The 7,106-nt window shown below is 40.2% G+C and overlaps 1 protein-coding gene across 4 annotated transcripts in view; it reads left to right on the forward strand.

Annotated features, from left to right (window-relative positions):
* The window catches only part of TESK2 (testis associated actin remodelling kinase 2), a 162,737-nt gene that overhangs the window by 49,664 nt on the left and 105,967 nt on the right, over positions 1–7,106 (forward strand). Inside the window, exon 1 of one of the 4 annotated variants that reach the window (XM_017881801.1) lies at positions 4,042–4,131. The exons of the other annotated variants lie outside the window; for them this stretch is intronic. The gene's annotated coding sequence lies outside the window, so the exon portion shown is untranslated. Of the gene's footprint in view, positions 1–4,041; positions 4,132–7,106 lie in introns of those variants that run through there. 4 annotated transcript variants of the gene reach the window in all.

Raw genomic sequence — 7,106 nt, forward strand, 5'->3', positions numbered from 1 at the left:
TTTTTTTTTTTTTTGAGACAGAGTCTTGCTCTGTCTCCCAGGCTGGTGTGCAGTGGTGTGATCTCGGCTCACTACAACCTCTGCCTTCCGCATTCAAGCAATTCCCTCCCTCAGCTTCCTGAGTAGCTGGGATTACAGATGTCCACCACCACGCTCAGCTAAGTTTTGTATTTTTAGTAGAGATGGGGTTTCACCATCTTGGCCAGGCTGGTCTTGAATTCCTGACCTTGTGATCCACCTGCCTCAGCCTCCCAAAGTGCTAGGATTGCAGACATGAGCCACCATGCCCTGCCCCAGTTTGCATTTCAACTAGGAATGAATACAGAGTTCCTGTTGGTCCATATCCTTGTCAGTATTTGATGTCAGTGTTCTGGATTTTGGCCAATCTAATTAGTATATAGTAGTATCTCACTGTTATTTTAATTTTCAAATATCTAATGGTATATGATACAGTTTGGATGTTTGTTCCCTCCAAATCTCGTGTTGAAATGTGATTTCCAATGTTGAAGGTGGGGCCTAGTGGGAAGTGATTGGATCACGGAAGTAGATCCCTCATGAATGGTTTAGTACCATCCCGTTGGTGATAAGTGAGTTCTTGCTCAGTTTGTTCATGTGACATCCGGCTATTTAAAAGAATCTGGGACCTCCCCCTACTCTCTCTTGATCTCACTCTCCCCATGTGACATGCTGGCACCACCCTGTCACCTTCCTCCATGATTGTAAGCTTTCAGAGGCCCTCACCAGAAGTAGATGCTGGCACTGTGTTTCATATGCAGCTTCCAGAACCGTGAGTCAATTAAACCTCTTTTCTTTATAAATAACTTGATCTCAGGTGTTTCTTTATAGCAATGCAAGAATGGCCTAACACAACATATGATGTTGAATATTTTCTCAGATACTTACTTGCCATCTGTGTGTCTTATTTGGTGAGATATCTGTTCAACTTTTTAATCAGGGTTTTTTTCGTTTTTTTTTTTTTTGAGACAGAGTCTCACTCTGTCTCCCAGGCTAGAGTGCAGTGGTGTGGTCATGGCTCACAGAAGCCTTGAACTACCAGGCTCAAGTGTAAAGACAAGGTCTCTACAAAAAAAAACAAAAACAAACAAACAAAAAAAACACACATTTAGTCTTCCTATCCGTTAACATGAAATATCTCTCCATTTTATTTAGTTCTTCTTTGATGTCTTTCATCAGAGTTTTGTGGTTTTTCTCATATAGATCCTATATATACAGTCATAATGACATTTCAGACAATGATGGACTGCTTATAAAATGGTGGTCCTATAAGGTTATAATAGAGATGGAAAATTCCTATGGCCTAGTGACATTGTGTACCTGTGTACCTGTTTAACATCGTAGTGCAATGTATTACCCATGATGGTGGTATTGTGGGTGCTAATAATCCTACCACAGTGCCAGTTGTATAAAGAATAGCACATATAATTATGTACAGAATGTAATAATTGATAAAGATAATAATTGACTATGTTAATGGTTTATATATATTACATTATACTTTTAATTGTTATTTTAGAGTATACTCCTATTAATTAAAAAAAAAAGTTAACTGCAAAACAGTCTTAGGCAGGCCCTTTAGGAGATATTCCAGAAGGCATTGTTACCATAGGATATGATAGCTCCATGTGTGTTATTGTCCCTGAAAACCTTCTGGTGAGGCAAAATGTGGAGATGGATGACAGTGATATTATGATCCTGACCCACTGTAGGCCTGGGCTAATGTGTATGTTTGTGTCTTAGTTTTTAACGTAAATGTTTAAAGAGTAAAAAAAAAAAAAATTAATAGAAAAAACTTACAGACTAAAGAAAGAAAATATTTTTGTACAGCTTGGTACAATGTGTTTGTGTTTTAAGTTAAGTGTTACTGTGAAAGAATCAAGCAATTATATTTTTAAATTTCATTTTGTTTTGTTTTTGAGATAGATCTCACTCTGTCACCTAGTCTGGAGTGCAGTGGCATGATCTGGCTCACTGCAGCCTTGAACTCCTGGGCTCAGGAGAGCCTCCTGCTTCAGCCTCCTGAGTACCTGGGACTACTGGTATACTACTGTGCCCGGCTAATTTTTAAAATTATTTGTAGAGTTGAGGTCTCACTATGTTGCCCTTGCTGGTCTTTAACTCCTGGACTTACATAATCCTCCTACCTTGGCTTCCCAAAGTACTGGGATTATAGGTGTGAACAACTGTACCTGGCTGAGGCCCCATTTTAAAAAATCACACTTAACACAAATTTATGTTTTCTTTCAAAGGATACCCATTCTTTCTTTTTTAAAACTAGCTGTGGTTTATTGATGAATGGAAAGCTTAAAAAATGGATTCTGGAGGTAGGGGTATTTGGTTTTGCCCCTGTACCTGCCTTAGGGAAGTTTGACTTTGTATATTTGCCAGACCTACTGATAGCTTTACCCTGGGCAGAACCTGACAGTCAAATAATTACTCTTTGATTGTACTGATTATCTACTGTTTGTATGCATTTTATAGTTCATTGTTTTCTAATTCTATCTTCAGTTACTTTCTTTTGCCTACTTTCTTGGGCCTATTTTTTTGTTCTTTCTCTAGGATCTGTAATGTTATTCTTATCTCAGTTTTTCCTAATATTTCATATTTTCTAATACATGCATTTAAGTTTTAATATTTCCTCGTTTTATTTTATTTAAAATTTTTTAGAGACAGAGTCTATTTCTGTTGCCCAGGCTGGAGTGCAGTAGTGCGATCATAGCTCCCTGCAGCCTCCGGCTCCTTGGCTCAAGGGATCCTCCTGCCTCAGCCTCCTGAGTAGCTAGGCCTGCCTACAGGTGTGCAACAATATACCCAGCTAATTTTTTTGATTTTTTTGTAGAGATGGAGGTTCACTATGTTGCCCACGCTGGTCTGAAACTCCTGGCCTCAAGTGATCTGCCTACCTTGGATAGCTTGAGCTATCCTGGGCAAAATAGTGAGAAACCCTGTCTTAAAAAAAAAAAAAAAAAGGAAGTTTTTTTTCTTCTATGCTTTGAACCAGCTTAAGTGGTATTAAAATGATTTATTTCTTAAATATTTGGTAGAATTTCACTGTGAAATTCTGTGCCAAGTACTTGGAAAACTTTTCCTATTCTTCTAGGATAATTGGTCTATTTAAGTTTTTGTTTCTTCTGAGGCCAAGTTTTGTAAATTATATTTTACTAGAAAATTATAATTTCTTATAACTTTTCTAATATACTTGCAAAGAGCTGAGTAAAATTTGACCTTTAAAATTTTTTTTGTTAAATCCTTTTCAGATTAGTTGCAACTCTTAGAGTGTAGATCATAAGTTTGGCTATTAATTGTGTTTACTCATACTTTTTCATGGTTTATTTATTTCTTGGAGACAGGGTCTTGCTCTGTCACCTAGTTTGGAGACAGGGTCTTGCTCTGTCACCTAGTTTGGAGTGTGGTGATGTGATCATGGCTCACTGTAGCCTTGACTTCCTGGGCTCAGGTGACCCTCCTGCCTCAGCCTCCCAAGTATCTGGGATCACAGGTATATGCTGCCATGCCCACCAATTTATTTTTTATTTTTATTTTTGGTAGAGACAGGGTCTCATTATGTTGCCCAGGGCTGGTCTTGAATTCCTGGCCTCAGGTGATCCTCCCGCCTCAGCCTCCCAAAGTGTTGGGATTACAAGTCTGAGCCACTGCACCTGGCCTTGGCTTTTTGTTTCTCCTTTGATTTTTAATTTTTTATTGAAAGCCAATCTTCAAGGGTAGATGCTTTTGTAATTGTCCAACTGGTTCTTCTTACCCATTTCTCAGAAAAGCCAATAAACTGAGAACAGCAGGAGTTGCAGCAGAGAAATAATTTAATAATCACAGGGCGAGCCAAGCAATGAGAATGAGAGATATTTCTCAAGTCTGTCTCCCCAAGTATTTAGAGGTTAGGGTTTTTCGAGGATAGTTTGGCAGGCAGGGGGGGCTAGGGATTGGGGAGTGCTGATTGGTTGGGTCAAGGATGAAATCATAGGGGGTTGAAACTGCCTCTTGCACTGAGTCAGTTACTAGGTGGCGGTGGTGGGGAGTGTCACAAGAGCAGTCAAGTTGGTTTCTTGTTATAGGTTGCCAATCCAGGTGGTGCCATCTGGTTCATCAGAATGCAAGGTCTGAAAAATACCTCAAACACCAGTCTTAGGTTTTACAATAGTGATGTTATCTGTAGGAGCAGTTGGGGAAGTTACAAATCTTGTGACCTCTGGCTACATGACCCCTGAACCATAATTCTAACTGTGTGGCCAGTCTGTTAGTTTTACAAAGGCAGTTTCATCCCCATGCAAGCAGGGGATTAGTTTCCTGAAGGGACTGTTATCATCTTTGTTTTAAAGTTAAACTATGAACTAAATTCCTCCCATAGTTAGCTTGGCTTATGCCCGGATACGGGGAGGGACAGTTAGCTTTTGTGGTTAGAAGCAAGATGGAGTCAGCGATGTTAGATTTCTCTTACTGTTACAATTTTGCAAAGGCAGTTTCATTTTCCCTGGGAGTTATTTTATTCTAGGTTGTGGATATGTTCCAATATGGTGAGCTCACTTTTGCCTCTCCTGGGGTCAAATAGATTCTGGATCTGAACCTAAATGCTTTATTTTTATTTATTGGCACAGTCTTTCTGTACAGTGTGTATGGTTCAAATTTGAAGCCTAAACCTGAATCTCATAGTTGGCTGTTATTCCTCATTCGAGGCAATAGGGATAGCATTATCCCACTATGAATGCCTATTACAAAATAGGAGAAAGCTAATTAAATGTATTTTGTGGTGTTTTAGAAAGTAATTATTTAATTTTATGGTGAAAACATTATCACTGGGAAAGCGGGGAATAGGTCTGTTTATTTTTGGTTGCTTGTAATATAGTCTGATACAGTATTTGGTAAACTACAGCCTTTGGACCAATGTTTTAGAAATAAAGTTTTATTGGAACACATCTGTACTCATTGAGTACTTTGTAACAGAGACCGTATGTCCCTCAAAGCCTTTTTTTTTTTTAAATTAGAGTCTCATTTTGTCACACAAACTGGAGTGCAGTGGCATGATCATAACTCAGTGTAACTTTGAACTCCTGAGCTCAAGGGATCCTCCCATCTTAGCTTCACAAATAGATAAGACTACAGGCGTGTGCTACCACACCCAGCTAATTTTTAATTTTTTTTGTAGAGACAGTGTATCGCTATGTTGCCTAGGCTGGTGTCAAGCTTCTGCCTCAATCTATCCTCCCACCTTGGCCTCTCAAAACATTGAGATTATGGGCATGAGCCACTGTACCTGGCCTTCAAAGCCTAAGATATTTACTGTTTTACCCTTTACAGAAAAAAGCTTCCAACTCCTGATCTAATAGCTGCAGTGCACAGATAGGTGATGTTTAGTTTTTATCTTTGATTACAAAGTACAGATGATTATCGAGCTTTAAAGGTCAGGTTAAATAAAAAGTATATCCGTGGTGATAAAAGGAAATGTTTGACTTCTGGTATAGGATATACAAATTGCACAGGTAACTTAAGGACTTTTAGTTGTCCTAGATAGCAAAATAAAGATTGATTGATGGATTACTTTACAATTAGAGTGTGGATTTATGTAGTTTATTTGTATACCTCTTTTTTTTTTTTGAGATGGATCTTGCTCTGCCACCCAGGCTGGAGTACAGTGGCGTGATCTCAACTCACTGCAAACTTCACCTTCCAGGTTCAAGTGATTATCCTGCCTCAGCCTCCCAAGTAGCTGGGACCACAGGCACGCACCACCATGTTCGGCTAATTTTTTTTTGTATTTTTTAGTAGAGTCGGGGTTTCACCATGTTGGCCAGGCTGGTCTCGAACTCTTGACCTCAAGTGATCCTCCTGCCTCAGTCTCCCAAAGTGTTGGGATTATAGGCATGAGCCACCATGCCCGGCCAGTTTATTTGTCTTCCTTTAAAATAATTTAGTGGGCCAGGCGCGGTGGCTCACGCCTGTAATTCCAGCACTTTGGGAGGCCAAGACGGGCGGATCACGAGGTCAGGAGATCGAGACCATCCTGGCTAACATGGCGAAACCCCGTCTTTACTAAAAATACAAAAAAATTAGCTGGGCGTGGTGGCGGGCGCCTGTAGTCCCAGCTTCTTGGGAGGCTGAGGCAGGAGAATGGCGTGAACCTGGGAGGCGGAGCTTGCAGTGAGCCGAGATCACGCCACTGCATTCCAGCCTGGGCAACAGAGCGAGACTCCGTCTCAAAAAGAAAAAAAATAATAAATAAAATAAAATAATTTAGTTTTGGAATTCAGGATCATCTGGTCATCCTTAAAAATAGACCTTAGTTCGCCAGGCACGGTGGCTCATGCCTGGTCTCAAGTGATCCCCCCACCTTGGCCACACAAAGTTCTGGGATTACAGAAAATCTCTTTTAAGTGTATTTAGCTTCTTAGAAATAATGAGAGTAGGCCGAATGCAGTGGCTCACTCCTGTAATCCCAGCACTTTGCCAAGACAGGCAGATCACCTGCGCTCAGGAGTTCAAGACCAGCCTGGCCAACATAGTGAAACCCCATCATTACTAAAAATACAAAAATTAGCCGGGTGCGATGGCACATGCCTGTAGTCCCAGCTACTTGGGAGGCTGAGGCAGGAGAATTGCTTGAACCCAGGAGGCGGAGGTTGCAGTAAACCCAGATCACGTTGCATTGCAGCCTGGGTGACAGAGAGTGACTGTCTCAAAAAAAAAAAAAAAAAAAAAAAGAAAAGAATATTGGAAAGGTTTGGATGTTAGGGAAGAATTGAAGTATGTGGAAGTGGAAGTGGCACATGTGTGTGCATTTGTGAGAGATGGTAAAAGCAAATGGCATAATTTTGCCAGCTTCTACCCTCTAGTAAGTGGAAAAGCTTTTCAGCTGCAGCATAGCAGTGGCCGACAACCTGTTTAATCTTTCAGATTAAGAGTGCTTCTGTTGAGGATGTCCAAAAGAAAAAAGAGTGGTTCTATTGGGATACAGTAAAAGGCTCTTGCTTTCTTTTTATAATAGTCCTAGTTTTGTTTGGGAGTATAATTGGAAACTTCCTAGAAAGTCTCCTTCCTTGAAATCTTGTAAGAAAATGATTGTTCTAGTCTCATGAGAT

Source organism: Rhinopithecus bieti, unplaced genomic scaffold (genome assembly GCF_001698545.2).
Source record: "Rhinopithecus bieti isolate Rb0 unplaced genomic scaffold, ASM169854v2 scaffold_12155, whole genome shotgun sequence".
Lineage (NCBI taxonomy): Eukaryota > Metazoa > Chordata > Mammalia > Primates > Cercopithecidae > Rhinopithecus > Rhinopithecus bieti.